Below are 21,829 nucleotides of genomic sequence, written 5' to 3'. Positions count from 1 at the left end.
CACTATTTACATCTGCACCCCAAAGAGTGGACCCATATCACTAGGGCAACATTTGGGATGGGGAGAGGCCATCTGAATACCGTATCAGGAGCCTGCCTTCCCTAAGGCTTGTATGTATACCGCATCAAGTACGGTATACATACAAGAGACCCTTAAATGTTGGGAGAACCAGACAGACACACCCACGACAGGGTGCAGCATCCCTGGGCCCAGGAGAACATGGTGTGGAAATGGTTTGATAGCTCCAGAGGATGGTAGACTTTTTCGAGGACCCCTGGTATATGCATACTGATTGGCTAAGATAAGAAAATAACACAGCTCTTCTTATTAAAACCCCTCAGGAAAATAGTTACAACTACTTGTTTTTTACACCTCTATTAAAATCTCAAGCAGACAAGAAATCCTCCAATTTTTTGGCATGTTACTTAAAAGCCAAAGTTTCCTTAGCCTTCACTGAATGACAAAATATGCTTTTGCAATATAAATGATTATGGGTTCTGGTCTGTTTTCTTACAAGCATTAGAAACATTTACTGAAGAGCCATCTCCACTTGCTTAAATTCAGAGTTCTTAATAATATCTTTCATTTTATATCTAGAACTATCAAACTATGAAAGAACACATGTGGGTATCGTGGATGTGAGTGTGTCTGGGAATGGGGGGTAGAAGGCTGTAAGGGGCAGAGGAGAGGAGCAGAATTACTCATGTCAAAAATTGCCCCCCCCCAAATTAAGCACAAATTTTTATTAAAGTCCTAATAAATCCAACTTGTCAAGTACATCTTTCTTCATCACACATATCAATCACCAGCGAGATATAAGCTTAACTAATCATGTAATTAACTAATTAAACTCACTGAAATTGTGACTCTCAGGTCACATTTGTCCTGAGAGTTTCATGTGTTATGATTCAGGGGGGCCTGAGTTCTCCTTGTAGACCTGTTCTCAGATGACTATTGGGTGTGTGAAGTAGATTCTCTTCACCCCACTGCAAATCTCCACTGCTAAATTTGGTAAGAGGTGCAAAGCTACCCTTGAATATGGGAGTTAAATTCTTCTATGCAAGTTTGCCCAAAGGTTGGGTCCAGATTCTAGAATGACCTGGGGTGAGAGGTGCACCTGATAAAGGCAGATTCTTGGCTCCCACTCCATATTCACTGATCAGAAGCAGGGTGGTTGAAGCCCAGGAATATCTATTTGGAATCAACCCTAGGCTATTCCTATGCCTATGGGTGTTTAAGATCCAGTGACTTGTGCCTTAGCTCTGCACTTAAGATGGCTGCCATGAGGTGAAAGATGACATGTGATGACGAGCTGGTTTAGATGCAATGACTCAGCGCAGTTCATATGTGGGTAACTGAGAGATCTAGGAACCTGACCTGGATTTAGCTACTTGTCCTTTTAATATTACCATAGACAGAACTGTTCCCGGATGTAGCTGTAGGGGATTCTAGAACTGCCCTTATCTTTTGTAAGCATCAAGCCCAGCAAGAAATGAAGTTTGCTTTTTCTTTCTAGTCTGAGAAGACAAATGAACAACAATAAAAAAGTTCTAAAAAAATTACAGATTAATGGACATTTTTTCCTTTAAAAAAAAAAGATGCATTTCTTTATTTGAGGGGGTGTGGAATAGAGGGAGGAGGAGAAAGAATTCCAAGCAGATTCTCTACTGAGCGGGGAGCCATCCCAGGACCCTGAGATCAAGACCTGAGCTGAAACCAAGAGTCAGAGTCTCAACAAACTGAGCCACCCAGATGCCCCAGGAAATGAATATTTTTATAGAGAAGACCAGCCAAGAGTTAGGAATACAGTATAGAGGAGCCCAAGTGAGAATTGCATAAAGAAAAAAATCCTGGCAAGTAGAAGTTGTAATAGTGAAGAAAGGCAAGAAGCCTTTAGTATTCAGTTTGTGCTAGAAGCTAGTTTTTCTTTTTAACTCTCGTGCCACCTGGGATATTAAACTGCTTATAAGTGGAAAACAGGAGTTCTTGGTGGTTCTCAGACCTTACAGCATACAAAATTCTGACTTAAAATTCAAATCCCAAGTCCTAGATTTCAATTTATAGGGCAACAAAAGACCCCAGGAAGCTATACTTTCACAAGTATCCTGACTGATTCATACAGTTCTGTGACCTGTGCACCTTAAGAAACAATGTTCAAATTACTATTTGTTTTTTTTTAAAGATTCTATTTATTTGAGAGAGAGAGAGTGAGAAAGCACAAGAGGGGGAGGGTCAGAGGGAGAAGCAGACTCCCTGCTGAGCAGGGAGCTGGACTCGGAGACTCAATCCTGGGACTCTGGGATTATGACCTGAGCTGAAGACAGTGGTTTAACCAACTGAGCCACCCAGGCGCCCTTTTCCAAGTATTATTAGCCCAACCTGGCTCTTTCCCTACGTACTTGCCCATTATGTAACGTAAGACTCTTGACTCTTAGTTCTTAAAGAAGCCAGGTTTTCCTTAAAATTGTAACATTACAAAAAATTCAAAATATTTAAAACAAACCTATTTAGCAGTTGTCTCATAGCTGTGCCAGGCTAAATCTTCTACTTCTATATGATACCTCCTTTCCCCACAATTGCTCCATTTAGCAGAAAAGAGACAAGTCAATCCGATGCTCTTGAAAAGAGCATTTGGGCCAGACCCCTTGGCTGTTCTTTGCGATATATTTCTGAAATGTGCCTGAAATTTGCATTTTTTTATTGGAGCCTGTGGTAGACTGTTTCTTCCTAAAGTCCATCTCAAATTTCAGGTAGATACTTTAAGAAAACCTGGATCACTAACTATAAGGTCTCTTCTAAACTTGGCAAATTGCTGTAGAATATTTGCTTTCCTAAGGATATAGAACAGTGAGACACTGGTGAACGGAAAGTGAATTTCTGCATTTCCTGACTTTTACTTGATTCAGGAAGAATGATCAGCTTGAGTGACCCCAAGATGGTTATTTTCACCCCTTATATAATATATTTGAAGCCAGGCTCAGTCACAAAGACAAACAGCAGATTCCATTGATGTTTCTCAGTGAAGTTGACCTTTCAACCCTAAGAAATATACATGTTTTTTTTTGTTTGTTTTTTAGATTAGTGTCTGGTGGAAAAATGGATGGATTGTTTATTGCTTTGGAAAATAATACAAGTAAAATGTGACCTTGATAAAAAAATGTGATCACTCTTACTGTTTTACCAGGATGCTCTAGAAAAATAAGTTAATTATCCCAGTCTGCTACTGTACTCTCAGATTCTATTTGAAAGGAAATGGTCATCTTTATTGTTAATGAGCAGATACCAAACATTTAAAAATTCAACTTAATGTTAGTGCCTCAATCTAACTCAAGCAATCTTTTCATTCTTACTAGCTTTTTCACTAAGTCCACATAATAGTCTATGGAGTGTTAAAGCTCCACATAAAAATGCCCCAATATGGTTACTCAAAATGGCTGCCTCCTTTATAAATTATAACCTAAAACATGTAGAGGTGTTAGGGTGCCAAACATGGGCACTCTAAAAGGGAATAACTAGTATATCAATAGAATAATATGTTTCAAAGAGCCAGAGGTCAACAGAGAATATTCCCTGGTGTGGAGTTTTTCTACATAGTGTGCTCTATTAACCCATTTCCAACAGACCCTAAGGGTGGGCTCCCTAATTAGTTACCTTTGAATAACCTTATATTTAAACTATTCCTCTCATAAACCCTCTTACTCTTAATTGCTTCCCATTGTACTTCATTATCACCACTGTTTTTTTTTTTTTAAGATTTTATTTATTTATTTGACAGACAGAGATCACAAGTAGGCAAAGAGGCAGGCAGAGAGAGAGGAGGAAGCAGACTCCCTGATGAGCAGAGAGCCCAATGCGGGGCTCAATCCCAGGACTCTGAGATCAGGACCTGAGCTGAAGGCAGAGGCTTTAACCCACTGAGCCACCCAGGAACCCCATCACCACTGTTTTTAAAACTCTGCTTCTTATTAACTCATCTACTTTGGATATGTAAAGCATTCTCTTTTCTTATTACTCAGGTAATATCAATTGTAATCATTCTGTGACTATATGCACCAGCAAAGAAGTAATAAAAGCCTACTGGGGGTGTGAAAAATAAGTGCAATAAATATCTAATGCTTTGTTAAATGCTAGTGTTTTGTTTTTGTTTTGAAAAAATGCTATCGTTTATTTATTTATTTACTTATATATTTACTTATTGTTTATTTACTTATTTATTTAAATAAGCTCTACACCCAATGTAGGGCTTGAACTCAAGACCCTGAGATCAAGAGTCTCGTGCTCCCCTTTTACGAAGATGGCACCAAAAGCTAAGAAGGAAGCCCCTGCCCCTCCCAAAGCCGAAGTCAAAGCAAAGGCTTTGAAGGCCAAGAAAGTGGTGCTGAAAGGCGTCCACAGTCACAAAAAAAAGAAGATCCGCAGATCACCTACCTTCCGACGACCCAAGACTCTGTGTCTCCGAAGGCAGCCCAAATACCCTCGAAAGAGCGCCCCCAGGAGAAACAAGCTTGATCACTATGCCATCATCAAGTTCCCCCTGACTACTGAGTCAGCCATGAAGAAAATAGAAGACAACAACACACTTGTGTTCATTGTGGATGTCAAGGGCAACAAGCACAAGATCAAACAGGCTGTGAAGAAGCTCTATGACATTGATGTAGCCAAGGTCAACACCTTAATCAGGCCTGATGGAGAGAAGAAGGCATACATTCAACTGGCCCTGACTATGATGCTTTGGATGTTGCCAACAAAATTGGGATCATCTAAACTGAGTCCAGCTGGCTAAATCTAAATACAGTTTTTTCATGATTAAAAAAAAAAGTCTTGTGCTCAACTGACTGAGCCAGCCAGGTGCCCCAAGTATCTAACACTTTTAACTGATCCCAGAGGCACTAAGCATCCCCTTCCTAAAACTGCTGCCTACAGAGGACTGCCAGGATGCCTAAGAAACATCATAGGGCTACAGTTTCCTCTGTGAGTTAAGGTATAATATTGAAAAAGCCCTTTAAAAAGGTAAGCATTGGAGAAGCACCTCCAGAATGGTGGAGTAAGGACTTCCAAAAAAGTCTCCATCAAGACAATGAGAAACTGGCACAATTTGTCAAAAACAACTTTTTCAGAACTCTGTAAACTAATCAGAGATTTGCAAAAATTCATGGGGTATTTATTCAAAGAATATGACTGAGTCTCAGTAAGAACAGTGAGTTTGTGGCATTTCAACTTGCTCTGTTCCTATTCAGTGCTCTCCCCATGGCAGCCCTGGAAAATGACAGGTTTATACCTTGGTAACTGTGAAAACCAGCAACCTAGCAGCCTCAGGAGGGGGCAGAATGAGTTTGGAACTCCCCCAATCCCACCCCCAGGAAACTGTTATTTTGAAGCCTGTCTAGAAGCTCTCTGCAAAGCTTCATTCTCAGGATTTGTCTTTATTCAACCTTATTCAGAGCAAGTTCTGTGCAAACAGCTGTATCCCTAGGGCATTTGTAAACGCAGTCAGTGGCAATTGTCTGACATTGCAGCTGCTTGTGGTAGTGATACCAGTTAAGACTAACAAGACGCTGAACAAAAAACTTAAAAGGAGATGCTGGGGATGAGATGTCTTCAGGGGGTTTTGTAAAGCTGTAACATATTACTGAGAATCTAGAAGGCTTAATCTCTTACCCCTGGCTGACACTGAGACTTTGTACAAGCAAGGGTGAAAGCTAAGGCAAAGATGTAAATGGTCTGCTTGAGTATGGAAAGCATGCCTCAACACATACACAGAGGTCCTTACAAAAGGCAGAGAGACTTAGTATTTCAATGCATTTGAGGAAATCTCTCCAATTATTATTATAACTAACTGAGCAGAGGCTTCAGTAACTGCAAATGACAAAGAATGCATAGTTTGTAAGTTAATTCAGGAAAGCCACCAGACAAGCAAGTGGCAAGAACAACAACAAAAACAAAAAATCCCAGGGAGAATGAAATCTGGATACTTAATACTTAAAACATCTAGCTTCCATAAAAAATTTGTGAGACACGCCAAAAAAGACAAAAAAAAAAAAAAAAAGTACAGTCCATGCACAGGAGAAAAGTAATTAATACAAACTGTATTGAAGGAAGCCCAGATGCTGGATTTACTAAACAAGGACTTTAAGTCATCTATTATAAATATGTTCAAATCACTAAAGGAAACCATGTTTAAAGAATTAAAAGGAAGTAAGAAAATGATGTCTCACCAAATAGAGAATATCAATGAGACCAATGAGACAGAAATTACTAAAAAGAACCAAATAGAAATCCTGGGTTGAAAAGTGTATACTGAAATGAGAAGTTCACTAGAGGGGTTCAATAGCATATTTGAATGGCAGAACAAAGAATTTGTACATCAGCCGATTGAGATTATCCAGTCTCGTGAACAGAAAGAGAAAAGTATGAGGAGAAATAATGCCCCAGAATCCTGTGTGACACTGTCAGATGTAGCAACATATACAACACGGAAGTTCCAGAAGGACGGCAGAATGAGAGGAAGAGGCAGAAAGAATGTGTGAAGAAATAATGACCAAAGCTTTCCAAACTTTTGAAAACATTATTTTACATATACATCTCAATGAACACCCAGTAGGATAAACTCAAAGATGTCTATATCTAGACACATCATAGTAAAACTGGTGAAAGACAGAGAGAAGGAGAACTTTGCAAGCATCAGGAGAAAAGCAACTTACTACACAGTACAGATCCTAAATAAGAACAACAGCTGAATTCTCATCAGCCATCTGGAAGTCAGAAATCAGTGGGCAATGTATTCAAACTGCTGAAAGACTATTAACCAAGAATTTTATAGCTACTGACACTATCCTTTAAAAAAAGAAAAACTTAAGATAATCACAGATAAAAAAAAATGAGAGAACTCATCACTAGCAGACCTGCTCTACCAGAAAAACTAAAAGGAAGCATTCAGACGAAAATAAGAGGACACTAGACATTTACTTGGTTTTGAACAGAGAAATAAAGAGCAACTGGTAAAGATAACTACGCAGGTAAATATGAAAGATAGTATAAATATATTTTTGCTTATAGCTATTAAAGACAAATTAAAAGAAAGACAAATTAAAAAAAAGACAAATACCATATGATTTCACTCTTCTGCGGAATTTAAGAAACAAAACAGATGAACATAGTGGAGGGGGGGCGGAGAGAATGACGTAAACCATAAGAGCCTCTTAACTGTAGAGAACAAACTGAGAGTTGATGGAGAGAAGTAGGCAGGGGATGGGCTAAATGGGTGATGGTTATTAAGCAGGGCACTTGTTTTGAGCACTGAGTGTCATGTGTAAGTGATGAATCAACAGATGCTACACCTGAAACCAATATTACCCTGTATGTTAACCAATTAGAATTTAAATAAAAACTTGAAAAAAAAAAACCCAAAAAACTAAAAACAAAGAACAGCATAAGGCAGTAATTATAAAACTATGTTGATATAAAACTATGTATAATTATAAAACTAGGTTTAGAATGTATAAGGATGTAAGCTGTATGACAATAATAGGAGGATGAACAGAGCTAAAATGGAGCAAAGTTTTTGTATACTATTAAAATTAAGCTGGTATTAATCCAAGTTAGACTGTGTTAAGATGCTAATTATAATCATGAGGGAAAATACTAGGAAAATAACCTTTTAAAAAGTAAAATAGGTGTACCTAGGTGGCTCAGTCAGTTAAGTGTCTGACTCTTGGTTTTGGCTCAGATCTTGATCTCAGGGTCCTGGGATTGAGTCCCGCATCAAGGCTCTGTGCTCAGTGCAGAATCTGCTTGTCCCTCTCCCCCTGCTCCTTCCTTGCCCCCCTTGCCTTCTCTCTCTCTCTTACCCTCTCTCTCAAATAAATAAATAAACAAAATCTTTTAAAAAAAGAAAGTAGAGTAAAATAAATAACAACGGAATTAAATGGTATTGGAGAATGGTACCAGAGAATATCTAACACAAAAAAGGTAGTAATGGAGAAAGAAGAACAAATAAGACACATAAAAATATCAAAATGGCAGTTGTAAATCCTACCTAATTGGTGATTACATTAACTGTGAATGCTCTTCAATCAAAAGGCAGAGACTGGCAGTATGGAGTAAAAAAAAAAAAAAAGAAAGAAAGAAAGAAAGAAAAAGAAAAAACATGATCTACAAGAGACACATTTCAGATTCAAAGATACAAATAAATTCGAAATTGAAGGTTGGAAAGAGGTATCCTGTGCAAAGAGTACTCAAAAGAGAGCTGGAGGAAATACAGTAATATTAGAAAAAATAATCTTGAAGACAAAAAAGTATTTAAAGAGATTTATTTTTTTAAAGATTTTACTTATTTATTTGACACACAGAGAGAGATCACAAGTAGGCAGAGGGGAAGGGGGAAGCAGGCTCCCTGTTGAGCATAGAGCCTGATGCAGGGCTGGATCCCAGAACCCTGAGATCAGAACCTGAGACAAAGGCAGAGGCTTAACACACGGAGCCACCCAGGTGCCCCTATTTAAGGAGACTTAAAAAGGGCATTTAAAAATTTGTTAAGGGTCAAACCATCAAAGGACATAATAATTATAAACATATGCACTTAATAACAAACACCAAAAATACATGAAAGGAAAACTCAAAAGTGAAGGGAGAAATGGACAACGAAACTCTAATAGTTGGAAATGTCAATATCCTGCTATCAGTAATGGACAGAATAACTAACTAGGCAGAAGATCAACAAGGAAATGGACGATTTAAACAATATTATAAAGCAATTAGACCTAACAGCCATCCATAGAAAACTTCCCTCAACAACAGCAGAATATGCATTTTCCTCAGCATCAATGAAATATTCTTCAGGACAGACAATGTGGCAGGTCATAAAACAATCAAAAAGTTAAAAAGGAGTAAAATCATACAAAATGACTGACTACAATGAAATGAAATTAGAAATCAGGAATAGGAAAAAAATGGGGAAATTCACAAATACATGGAAATTTAAAAAATGCATTCCTGAATAACCAATGGTAAAAGAAGAAATCACAAGAAAAATTAGAAAGCACTTTGAGATAAACAAAAATTAAGACAGAAGATGCCAAAACTTTTGGGATTTAGACAAGACAGTGCTCAAAGAAAAATTATAGCTGTGATTGCCTATTTAAAAAAGAAAGATCTTGGGATGCCCTGTGGCTCAGTTGTTTAGGCATCTGCCTTTGGCTCAGGTCATGATCCCAGGGTCCTGAAATCGAGTCCTGCATTGGACTCCTTGCTCAGCAGGGAGCCGGCTTCTCCCTCTGCCTGCTGCTCCTCCTCCTTCTGCTCACCCGCTCTCCCTCTCTGACAAAGAAATAAATCTTAAAAAAACATAAAAAAGAAAGATCTCAAATCAATAACATAACCTTCCACTTTAAGAAAATAGAAAAATAAGATCAAACTAAACCCTAAGCAAGAATGAAAACAATGATAAAGATTAGAACGGAAATATTGAAATACAGAATTAAAGAATAATAGAAAAAAATCAACAAACTCCAGTTAGTTCTTCGAAAGACCAATCAAATTGATAAATTTAGCTAGACTGGCCAAGAAAAAATTAGAAAAGACTTAAATTACTAAGTTGAGGAAGGAAAGAGGAGACATCCTTACCAATCTTACAGAAGTAAAAAGGAACACGGAGAATACTGTGAACAGTTTTATGCCAAAAAATTAGGTAACCTAAACAAATTCCCAGAAAGACATAAACTACCAAAATTGAGTCAAGAAGAAATAAGAAGTCTTGTTAGACATATAACAAATAATAAAATTGAGTTAGTAACCAAAAACTTCCCACAAAGGAAAACCCGGACCAAGATGGCTTCACTGGCGATTCCTACCAGATGTCTAAAGAATTAACAGCAATCCATCACAAACTTTTCCAAAAAGCAGAAGCAAAGAGAATATTTTCTAGCTCATTTTACAAGGCATATTATTACACAGATATAAAAACTCCTGCCCTTCCCAATCAAGACAACTCGTCCACTTGCTTCATAATGCAAATTGCAATTCAATTATTCATATTTGTTTACTTGTTTATTTTCTGTCCCCATCTCCAGGTTGGAAGAAGCATGAGGATTGGGCTCTTGTGTTTGGCTCACTATTGCATCTGGAAAGACTAGCACAGGAGCGGTGCTCTTCAGGACCTTGCAGACTATGCTAAGGATTTTGGACTTTGTCCTGACAGAAGTGAAATTCATGGCCTGGCAGAGACATGGTCAAACTTGTACTTTGAAATGATCTCCCATCTGCCTGTGGCAGGGTTGAGTAAGAGAGGGAAAGGTGAGGAGACAGGGGCATCAATGGGGAGGCTGTTGGAGTGGTCCAGGCAAAAGACGATGGTGACTAAGTGTGACAGTAATGGTGAGAATGGGGAGAAGTGGGATGGATGGGAACTCTGTTCACTGGAGTGTCAGTAGGTCTTGGTGGCAGTCAAGGAGGAGATGCCAAGATTGAGGGTTATGTGGTGATACCATTCACTGCGAGAGGAAAGAGCAGGGGCAGTTAAGCTTACACTAGAGGGTTGAGTCCAAGATGTTCATGGCACAATCGGGAGGAGATGTTAGTAAGCAATTAGATATACAGATCTGATGGCTGGGGCAGAGCTATAAAAGTAGAAGTTCCATCTACATCAAACACTGTTCACAAATGTCAGGTATATGTAAGAGGCCAGCTAGAACAGAGCAAGGTAGCAACCGTATGTGAATTTTAATGGGAAAAAAAACCCAGATGCAAGTCCACACAGGGATGTGGAAATATATAAAATAGTGTAGGAATCCGACAGATGTCTGAAGAATTAGAGTGGCCAGGTTTAAATCTTTTTTTATTTTTTTTAAAGATTTTATTTATTTGACAGAGAAAGAGAGTGATCCCAAGTAGACGGAGAGGCAAGCAGTGAGAGAGGGGGAAGCAGGCTCCCTGCCAAGCAGACAGCCCGAGGTGGGGCTCAATCCCAGGACCCTGAGACCATGACCTGAACTGAAGGCAGAGGCTTAACGCACTGAGTCACCCAGGTGCCCCTAGAATGGTCAGGTTTAAAAAAATACAGGATGCCTAGTTAAATTTGAATTTGAGATTAAAAAAAAAAAACTTTTTAAAGTATTAAGTATGTCCCAAATACTGCACGACATATTAAAAATTATTTGGACCTCTGATGATTTGTGGTTATTTCATAAAAGGCATATTCATATTATACAAATTAGACCATAACACTAAAATTATTGCCCTGGCCCTATGGGGTTTTATAATGATGTTCTTTTTTGTGGAAAACCCACCAGATTTAGAACCCAGAAAACTGTCTTTGAATCTGGATTTTTCCACTTCCTAAATATATGAAAATAAGCAAATCCTTTGCCTCTCTAGCCTGTAGTGTCCATAAACAATGAAAATGGAAATACTCCACCTGCTTTTCTTATCACACCAAGCTGTTGTGAGAACTAAGTCTAAGTAATGTATGTGGACATCCTATGCAAATGTGAAAACCATCTATGCAAATAAGAATGGTTGTTACTAGGGCGTCTGGGTGGCTCAGTCGTTTGAGCCACTGGCGGTCCAGTTCAGCTCAGGTCATGATCTCAGGATCATTGGATGGAGCCCCACATAGGGCTCTGTGCTCAGCATGGAGTCTGCTTGAGATTCTTTCCCCCAACTTGTCCCTCCCCCTGGCTCATGTGCGCTCTCTCTCTCTCTCTCTTTCTCTCCCTCTGAATTAAACAAATAAAATCTAAAAAAAAAAAAAAAAAAGAATGATTGTTATTACCCATCTAATGAGCTGTTACTATAAAAACAGCACAGTTTTCAGGAAGTCAGTGTCTTTCAATAGATATTAAACCTGGATATAAAAAAGTAACATGAAATAAGGGCACATGGGTGGTACAGTCAATTAAGTGTCCAACTCTTGGTTTCAGTTCAGGTCATGATCTCATGTTTGTGAGACTGAGCCCGGGAGTGGGCTCTGCTCTCAGTGGGGAGTCTGTTTCAGATTCTCTCTCCCTCTTCCTCTGCCCCTCCCACTGGTGCTCTTTCTATCTAAACTAAATAAATAAATCTTAAAAAAGAGAGAAAAAAAGTAACATGAAATACAATGTGAGAAAACAAGGAAGATGATAGAACCCCCTTAGATGTGTACTTAAGTTATCTTTCCTTGTGATTACAAGTTAGTTAAAAGACTGTGTCCCATTGACTCATGGTTGGCCTTACCCATAAAAAGGACCAGTTGTCTTGAGACAGCTTCCAAAATTATCTGTGACTATTTCCCACCATCATCAGTATTTATTTAGGTTTCTGTTTGTCAAAAACCCAGCAAGTAGGACCTAACTATGTCTTGTCTTCTTTTTTTTTTTTTTTAGATTTTTAAATTTTTTTATTAGACAGAGACAGTGAGAGAGGGAATACAAGCAGGCGGAGTGGAGGAGGGAGAAGCAGGCTTCCTGCTGGGCAAGGAGCCCAATGCGGGGCTCGATCCCAGGACCCTGGGATCATGACCTGAGCCGAAGGCAGACGCTTAATGACTGAGCCACCCAGGTGCCCCTGTGGTGTCCTAAGATATGTACTCTTCATCCTTTTTAGCTCTTCTTCATAGTCATCAAGGAACTCAGGGGCATCTGCTAGTATCTTGCCTGTTGCCTTTTTCTCATATGCTCCTTGACCAGCAGAGCAAGAAGCCTGAGGAGAACCGCACAGAGACAGGCAGAGCTGGAAACACAGCACTCGGTGAGGAGCAGACCACAAAGGCCCAAAGGCCATTATTACATGTCTAGAGTAGGTCATTTGGAAGTAAGAGATTTAGAGCTTTGATTTTTCATCCCACTTTAGAAAAGAAAAAAATTATGTTAAAAAGGGGATTTATGGGGCGCCTGGTGGCTCAGTGGGTTAAAGCCTCTGCCTTCGGCTCAGGTCGTGATGTCAGTGTCCTGGGATCGAGCCCCGCGTCGGGCTCTCTTCTCAGCGGGGAGCCTGCTTTCCTTCCTCTCTTTCTCTGCCTGCCTCTCTGCCTACTTGTGATCTCTGTCAAATAAATAAAATCTTAAAAAAAAGGGGGGGGTTTATTACGGTATTTTAGAAATACACCCGGGGCACCTGGGTGGCTCAGTGTGTTAAGCCCCTGCCTTTGGCTCAGGTCATGATCTCAGAGTCCTGGGATCGAGCCCCCTCATTGGGCTCTCCGCTCAGCAGGGAGCCTGCTTCCCCCTCTCTCTCTGCCTGCCTCTCTGCCTACTTGTGATCTCTCTCTCTCTCTGTCAAATAAATAAATAAAATCTTTTAAAAAAAGAAAAAGAAATACACCTTACAACAGACAAATTCATAGAGATAAAATGTAGAATGGCAGTTTCCAGGGGTTGGGGCTGGGGACAGGGAGAGGGGAGTTTTTTAATGGAGACAGGGTTTCAGTTTTCTAAGATGCAGAGTTCTGGAAATCAGTTATACAATATGAATGTACTTAACACACCAAACACTTCAATGATTAAGATGTACAATTTTTGTCATGTGTATTTTACCACAATTAAAAAAAAACTTTAAAAAATTGAACAATAAGAAAATGAAAAACTTGCTTAAAAAATGGGGATAATATTTAAGCAAACACCTTAACAAAGATGATATACAGATGGCAAATAAGCATATGAAAAGATGCTCAACATCACATGTCATTAAGGAAATCCAAAGTAAAATAACAAGATACCTATATACCTATTAGAATGACCAAAATCCAAAACACTGACAGCACTAAATGGTGGTGAGGATAGGGAGCAACAGGAACTCTCGCTCACTGCTGTTGGGGATGAACAATGGCATAGCCACTTTGGAAGACAGTTTGGCAGTTTTTTATAAAACTAAACATGCCCTCCCATATGATCCAGCAATCACAATCCTTGGTAATTACCCAAAGGAGTTGAAAACATGTTCACACAAAAACCTGCATATGGATGTTTATAGCAGCTATATTCATAATTGCCAAAACTTGGAAGCAACCAAGATGTCCTTCAGTAGGTGAATGGCTAAATATACTGTGGTACATCCAGACAGTGGACTATTATGCACTGCTAAAAAGGAATGAGCTCTCAGGCCATGAAAAGACGTGGAGGCACCTTAAATGCATATTACTATGTGAAAGAAGCCAATCTGAAAAGGCTGCATACTGTGATTCCAACTATATAACATTCTGGAAAAGGCAAAACTATGGAGATGGTAAAATGATCTGTGATTGCCAGAGTTTAGGGGGAGAGAGGGATCAATAGGCAGGTCACAGAGGAATTTTAGGGCAGTGAAACTGCAGACAACCCCGAGCAACACGAGTATCAACTGCGAAGGTCCATTTTTTTGTAAGTCGATTTTTTCCGATAAATATAATAGAGTCTGGTAAGTGCATTTCTTCTGTCTTATGATTTTCTTTTTTTAAGATTTTATTTATTTATTTGACAGATAAAGATCACAAGTAGGCAGAGAGGCAGGCAGAGAGAGAGAGGAGGAAGCAGGCTCCCTGCTGAGCAGAGAGCCCGATGTGGGGCTCGATCCCACGACCCTGGGATCACGACTGGAGCCGAAGGCAGAGGCTTTAACCAACTGAGTCACCCAGGCGCCCCTCTTATGATTTTCTTAACAACATTTTCTTTTCTCTAGCTTACTTTATTGTAAGAGTATAGTATACAGTATAGATAATATACAAAATATGTGTTACTGTCTATGTTATTGGAAAGGCTTCCAGTCGATAGTAGGCTATTAACAGTTACATTTCTGTGGAGTGAAAAGTTCTGTGTTGATTTTCAACTGCACGAGGGCATTGGCAACCCTAACCTCCATGTTGTTCGAGTATCAACTGGACTTTTAATGGTGCAATAATGATGGATACGTGTCATACATTTTCTTGAACCCATCAAATACACAACACTAAAAGTGAGCCCTAATGTAAACCACAGACTTCGGATGATAATGATGTGCACAAATGTACCAGTCTGATAGGGATGTTGTAATGGAGGAAACTATGCATGTGTGGGGGCAGGGGTATGTGGGAAATCTCTTTACTTTCCACTCATTTTTTCTGTGGACCAGGAACTGCTCTAAAAATTCAAGTCTACTAAAAAAAAAAAAAAAAGGAAGGAGCACCTGGGTGGCTCAGTAGACTGAGTATCTGACTTGATTTTGGCTCAGGTCGTGGTCTCAGGTCCTGAGATCAAGCCCTGGGTCAGGCTCCGTGCTCAGCAGGGAGTCCGTTTGAGATTCTCTCTCTCTCTCTCTCCCCTCCCCACACTCTCGCACTCTCTCTCTCTCTCTCACACAAATAAATAAATAAATCTTAAAAAAAAAAATAAGTAAGTGTCATTGCTATTTCCTAGGACAGCACCAATATTTTGTCTTCCAGGGTGCTGATCCATCAATCGATATTTGTTACCAAATGTATCAGCTAGAAGACAAATCAGTAAACATGCAGAGCTACACACCCAGTTTCATATACATTTCTATCTCCAGGGCAAGAAAAACAAAAGTGGAGCTCCACACTTGAGTACAAACAGAGTTCAGAATCTGAAGTCAGCTGGGTTTAGCTTCTCATCCCAGTTTAGTCACTTGAGAGTTACATGGCTTTGAGTACATTCTGGAGGCTTGGAGCCTCAGGTCTGTAAAGTGAAAACAAGACCGACCTCAAAAATTGTTTGGGGATCCAGTGCCACAAGGGCAGCATTTAGCACATGGTAATTCCCAGTCTCCTGGGACTGTGGCTCAGCCTACGCCTTTGTGTGACAGTCTGTCTGCTCCCAAAGAATTAGGATCACATGGCCAGAAATTTGTGATCCCAGGTTGCTTAATCCCAGTAAGACAGTTGACAAATTCACAAATTAGAGGGTCAAGCATAGCTCTTAGGACATTAGAAAGGTATTACTAGGGGCACCTGGGTGGCTCAGTCAGTTAAGCATCTGTCTTCAGCTTAGGTCATGATCCTGGAGTCCCAGGGTCAAGTCCCTAATCTGGCTCCCTGCTCAACAGGGAGTCTGCATCTCCCCCTACCCCTCCCCCTTCTCCTGCACACGCTCTCTCTCTCTCTCTCTCTCTCTCTCTCAAATAAATAAATAAAATCTTTTTAAAAAGAAGTTATTAGTAAATATGGTTGGGGAAAGCGGGGCCAGGGGAGAAGCTGAAGGAAGGCCTAAGCCTTGAAGGGCTGGATCTGGGTGAGTGGCTCACCCGAGGGGCCACCAACCAGTCAGCAACTGGTGTCACAGAGGATGGGAATACTTGGCCCCAGCAGGTTTTTGTCTGTTCACTTCCACCGCAGCTGCATAACCAGCGGCAGCTTGTGGGGGGGAAGGGCAGCGAAGAAGCAGGGGCCCTGGTGGCCTCCCAGAGTGCCAGGCTCAGTGAAATCAAGCAAGGGGGAGATCAAAGCACTTCCCAGGGTGACCCAGGGACCTGTGCGGGTGGGAAGAGAAGATGACAGGCGGGGGTACTTCAACCAGTTCTCAGCTCACTCGAGAATGCCTCATTGCGTCCTGCCGTTCCCCGACGTTGAAACTGAGTCATTTACTTAAAATCTTTTACAAGCCGTCAGAATGTCTAAAACCCAAAGATTTTCACCTGAATAGGAGCCAGAAATCTTTAGAATCTCATTAAGATTCCAATAAATTAAACTGCTTTAAATCTCTGGATGCCGTCCATGGCTAAGGGTCACAGTCACTTTTCTCCCTGTGTCCTTGACTGAGCGAAAACCAGAGTGCATGACTGGTCAAGTGTGTGTCCCAATACTGTCCCTTGGAGTGGAGGTGGGGGTGCAATGGGCCGATTGGCACTTGGCCATGGCTAAGACACTTTGCAGAAGTGCAGGGGCAGGCAGCAGACCACTGAGGGAGCCACCTAGCATGCTCTGGGGCAGGATCCATGCCAGTACAGGGAGGACCCCAGACCCCTTAATGTTAGGCCTCCTATCCACCCCAGCCCCCCCAACTCCTTCACTCCAGATCTGGGCTGACAGGCATGGGAGCCAGCAGCATTGTCAGCTTTCACTTGTGATCCCTGGGGCTTGTGTGATGCTCAGAGGGCCAGTCTTTCCAGACATCCAAAGATTTAAGACTATATCCCCCCACTGTGTTCATAAGAGGGAGCTCATTACAGCAACTACAGCAACTATTTCTCCGTATTTGCTTTTCACCTTTACTGAAAACGAAAAGAAAAGGTTGAAGCCACTGGTAAGTGAGACTCGTTTGTTAGTCTGGAGTAGAGAGAGGAATCTATTTATCGTGTAGTGGATTTTGCTTTCTTCCCCTCCCTGGGCCACTATCACATTGAACCTTGACCTTCTCCTTCCCTTGGAGGGCTCACCCACTCCTCAACCGGCTTCAGCGGCTACTACTATCCAGAGACTACTGTGCCAACAGTTTCTACCCACTCTCTCTTCTGGAATTTAGCTCTGCTTCTCCTGCTTGCAGAAACTTCCATTTGGTATCTGCCACGAGAAGGTCTTCCAGGGAACTCAAAATTCGACCTCCATTCCTCTACGTCATTCTTCCTCTGAACTATTTCTTCCATGATTCATCCCAGCCGCTGGGCTGAACCCTTGAACTCACCCTTGCTACCGCGACGATCCTCTGCCTCCTTCCCTGAGCTACTTCTGGCCAGTCACCATGGCCTGCTGACCCAGCCACTGAGCTCATCTCCTAAAACCATCCCTTTGTGGGTGTTTTTACTATCACACAGACCCGGGTTCTTATATACATTCAAGCTGGGACAATTTCAATCACTTTCCAATGAATAGCCTGTGATATTGTGATTTATAATAATATGCAATGTTGTATATCTTTTCATCTGCATCCATGGGCAGAGTTCCACATGGACACGTGTGGCACATAGCTCCTAAGACTTTGTCATCTCCTAAGTGGTAAGAGCCATGGGAGCCTCCTTTGTTAACAATATTTGGCCTTTTGTCCAGGGTTCCAGAAGTAACTCCTGAACAGTGAGGTGATAGGAGTGTCTTGTTAGTTATAACAAGCCCTTTCAATCTGAACTCCAAGCTAATTAGGCCGTTTTGGGGAAGCCTCTAGATAATAACCACCACAACCTGGTTGCCGGGGAAATGACCACGTGATTGGTGAGTTGGAACTTTCAGCCCCACCTCCTGACTTCTGAGAAGGGGAGCTGGGCTGGAGGTTGAGTTAATCACCAATGGCCAAGGCTTCAATCAATCATGCCTACATAGGGCAGCTTCCACAAAAAACCCTAACTGAAAGTGTTCAGAAAGGCTCCTGGTTGGCGTGCTGATGGAGGTGCTGGGAGGCTGGCACACCCTGCCCTGTGTGTCTCTTCCATCTGGCTGTTTCTGAGTTGTATCCTTTTACCCTAAACCAGTACTTTGTTGTTTTTTTTTTTTTAAGATTTTATTTATTGACAGAGAGACACAGCAAGAGAGGGAACACAAGCAGGGGGAGTGGGAGAGGGAGAAGCAGGCTCCCCGCTGAGCAGGGAGCCCAATGCAGGGCTCTATCCCAGGACCCTGGGATCATGACCTGAGCAGAAGGCAGAAGCTTAATGACTGAGCCACCCAGGCACCCCTAAACTGGTACTCTTCTAAGTAAACTGTTCTCCTGAATTCTATAGACTGTTCTAGAGAATTATTGAACCGGGGAGGGGGTTGTGGGAACCTCTGATTTATAGCTGGTGTGATAAACTGGAGACTGGCATCTGAGGGGAGGGGCCGTCTTGTGGGATCAGAGCTCTCAACCAGTGGGATCGCATGCTGTCCAGGTAGATAAAGTCAGAACTGAGTTTATAAAAAACTCCAGTGACTTTCCCTTGCACAAGTTACCAGATGAGTACAGGACGCCCGTTAAGCTTGAATTTCAAATAACACATAAATTTTTTTTAATATGACTATGTCCCATGTGATATTTAGGACATAATTCTGCTAAGTTATTTGTTATTGATGTGAAATTTAAATTTAACTGGATGTCATATTTTATTTGCCAAATCTGACAACGCTACCCCTTGCCTACCTAACAGAAGTCAGACCACTCATGTGGCATTTAAGAGTTTCTACCATTTGACCTTTTCCCAAAGCCTTCTCCCACTATCCTTACAGTCAGACTTGTCTACTCCCTACTTTGGCAATAATTGTCCTCCAGCCCACGGCTTCCCCCTTCCTCTCTTTGCCTGTTTAAATCCGACCCTCTCTTAAGCTCTCTTTCTTCCATGAATCCCTCCTGGGCTCTCTTGACAGCCAGCACTCTGAGCCCATGAGTCTGTCTACTACATGGATCTGATCTGGTTAAGACACTGTGGAATATTAACAGCTCCCTGGGACTCGGTAACCCTAAGAGCTAGGGACACTTTGGGCCCTAAATGGCACTGTGCTCCTCACCTGGGCAGGACCAGGAAGGCTCTAGTCCCACAGAAAGGCTAGTGGCAGCAGCGCTCACACTCAGTAAGCAGCTCACTGGGAGTCGCAGGCACATCCTGCAGGGGGTAGGAGGGAAGTCCTCCCTGCCAAGGGAGCCGGATCACACGAAAGTGAAGGAGAAGGCAGGTAGGGGCAAATTCAACATCTGTAAAAGGCACATTCCTGCCGATGACGGATTCTCCCTCTTGAAGCTAGGGTCCTTCAGGCTCCCCACTTTGGGCAAAACACCCCCGATTTCTGCAGCTGTCCCCATGGGACAGGGCTTCCAGACTCCACCCTCTTCCCTTGGACAGTCTCAAGTCAATCGGTGTTGCTTATTAAAAAAGCAGACCCAGAGCCAGATCGCACACTCCGCAGTTAGGTCGCAGGGGTCAGTGCAAAAAACAAAACAACTGATTCCCTTGACCTGAATCCTGCGCTTCTCAGGGGACATATGAAATTGAACTAGGTGTTTATCACCCTTATCATTTTCAGGTTTTATATTTAGCTTGTGAGTCAGCAAAATGCTCAAATCTTTTTCTCATAAATTGTTGTCAAGGTGGACTGCCTCTGACCTATCCTTGAATTCTCAAATGGAAATAAGCAGCTATGACATGCCTCCTCAATTTTAGGTCTGTATTCAAGACCATTCAAAACCCGGCTCCAGCAACTATCAGACTGGCCATCTTTCCCATTTTGTGCTCCTGCAAATCCAATGAGCATGCCCTTGAGCCTCCTGTCCCCACTGGAGGCCCCACCGACGGGCCCTGGGTGGTCAACTGAAATTCATCTGCTGCTAAAGAAGTGTAGCGCATTTCTTCCCATAAAAGATACAAGACAGCACAGAGACCCTGACATTTTGAGAGGGAGTCCATGCCGTGCTCCGAGGGCTGGAGGCAAGCTGCAGAAATTGCTTAGTGCCCTGGAATCAGTTGTTGGCCTGCCCACGACGGTGCACGGTTAGAAGGGAATAGTAAGGGATCCACGTTCCCTTCCTGGGCATTCTACCAATCGTAAAGTAGCCATGCAAGCAGCTTCTCCACCTCTCGTGGGCTCGGCTCCTCCTCCATCCCTTGCTCCTCTACAGAAGCTGAGCCGCAGGCACATACCCTTCCCCACCTAGCAAATGCCTCCTCACATTGTACCCGGAGCGCCAGGGTGCCCGAGTCCCCTGTGTCCACCCACACCTTCCCAACGAATTTGAATCGTTCCGCTCCGTTCTCTTCTCAGCCAGTACGTTGCTAAGTTACAGGAGATAATTAGGAACAGGTTTGGGAGCTCATTGCAATTCCAGTCACGGTGCTCTCTCTCTGCCCTCCTCTCTCTTCCTAAGGAGCAGGAGGCGCAGGAGGAAAATGTTCGTTAAGCCGAAACTTCATTTTTAGAGCAGGTAACCCAGGTGCCGGGCATGGCGTAGTGGGCTGTCGCAAACCGCACAGATGAAGGGATGTTGCGGAAATCCACGGAACACGTAACTGGACTCCCACCCTGCTTCGAGGAAAACGTCAGAAAAGGCCCTGGTCTCTAGATGGCGATTGTTAGTGCCTGGGGACAAGGGATGGAGCGGCCAGGAAATGAGCAGTTAAAACTCTAACTCTAAAGTCGCAGGTGGGATCATTCTAATCACCATTTGGCTAAACATGGTATTTTTCAAACCAGTAAGAGCAGGCTTGTGTCTGAAAAGTGACTCCCTTTGATTTCCCAAGCAATCCTTGCAGGACAGATCAGAAGAAAGCAGAGTTTTAATCCACTCTGATTAATATTACAAAATGAGCTCCCCTGACACCTGGAATATCATTCTCTACACCAATGATGAAGGAGGACAGCTCAGAAATTTAGGGAAATCCAATAAAACTTCAACCACCTGCAAGCAGAGGGAGGTCAACATTCTCTCTCTGAGGTTGGGGTCCCCCGTCACTCCCTGAATGACCTGGTGCCCTCTGGCCCACGCCAGACCCACCCTCCTTTGACCCCACTGGCTTGTTTGTGATTTGCAGGTCTCCATTTTCTCACACTTCCCGAGGAGGCAGAGCTGAGGCTGCCTCGGGGGGCAAGGCACCCTTTGGATGCCAGGAGTTGATGTTTCCTGCATTTGTCACTGGGCATCTGTGTCTTCTACTCTATTTTCCTGAGAGCTCTCCATTTGCTGGTGCAGGACCTACTCAGTCCCCAGATTATTTATTGATGCCTTTCTCTCCCTAGGCTGTAAGCACATCGAGGCTGGAGAGTGCCACATTCATCTTTGCAACAACAGAAGTTTTTATTGAACACATAATTTTTCACCCTCAATCTGAAGCTGTAATTCCTGTTCCGCCTTGGAAAGCTTGGGCTATTCCAAACATTAACCATTTAGATTTATACCCTAAAGTCCTGAGAAAAAAAACTGCACAAAAATACTATTCCAATGGATTAAAGAGGTCTCTAGAAAGACAACCCTTCCCTACTGAGATTACCTAGGAGTTTTTG

The 21,829-nt window shown here is 42.1% G+C and overlaps 1 pseudogene across 1 annotated transcript; it reads left to right on the top strand.

Annotated features, from left to right (window-relative positions):
- Positions 1-4,294: 4,294 nt before the first annotated feature.
- Positions 4,295-4,764, top strand: LOC308340055 (large ribosomal subunit protein uL23-like; annotated as a pseudogene). The gene has a single exon. The product of its transcript is annotated as a large ribosomal subunit protein uL23-like (transcript).
- Positions 4,765-21,829: the final 17,065 nt, after the last annotated feature.

Source organism: Martes martes (assembly GCF_963455335.1).
Source record: "Martes martes genome assembly, chromosome: 3".
In the NCBI taxonomy this organism is placed as follows: domain Eukaryota; kingdom Metazoa; phylum Chordata; class Mammalia; order Carnivora; family Mustelidae; genus Martes; species Martes martes.
This window is presented reverse-complemented; position numbering and strand designations above follow the sequence as displayed.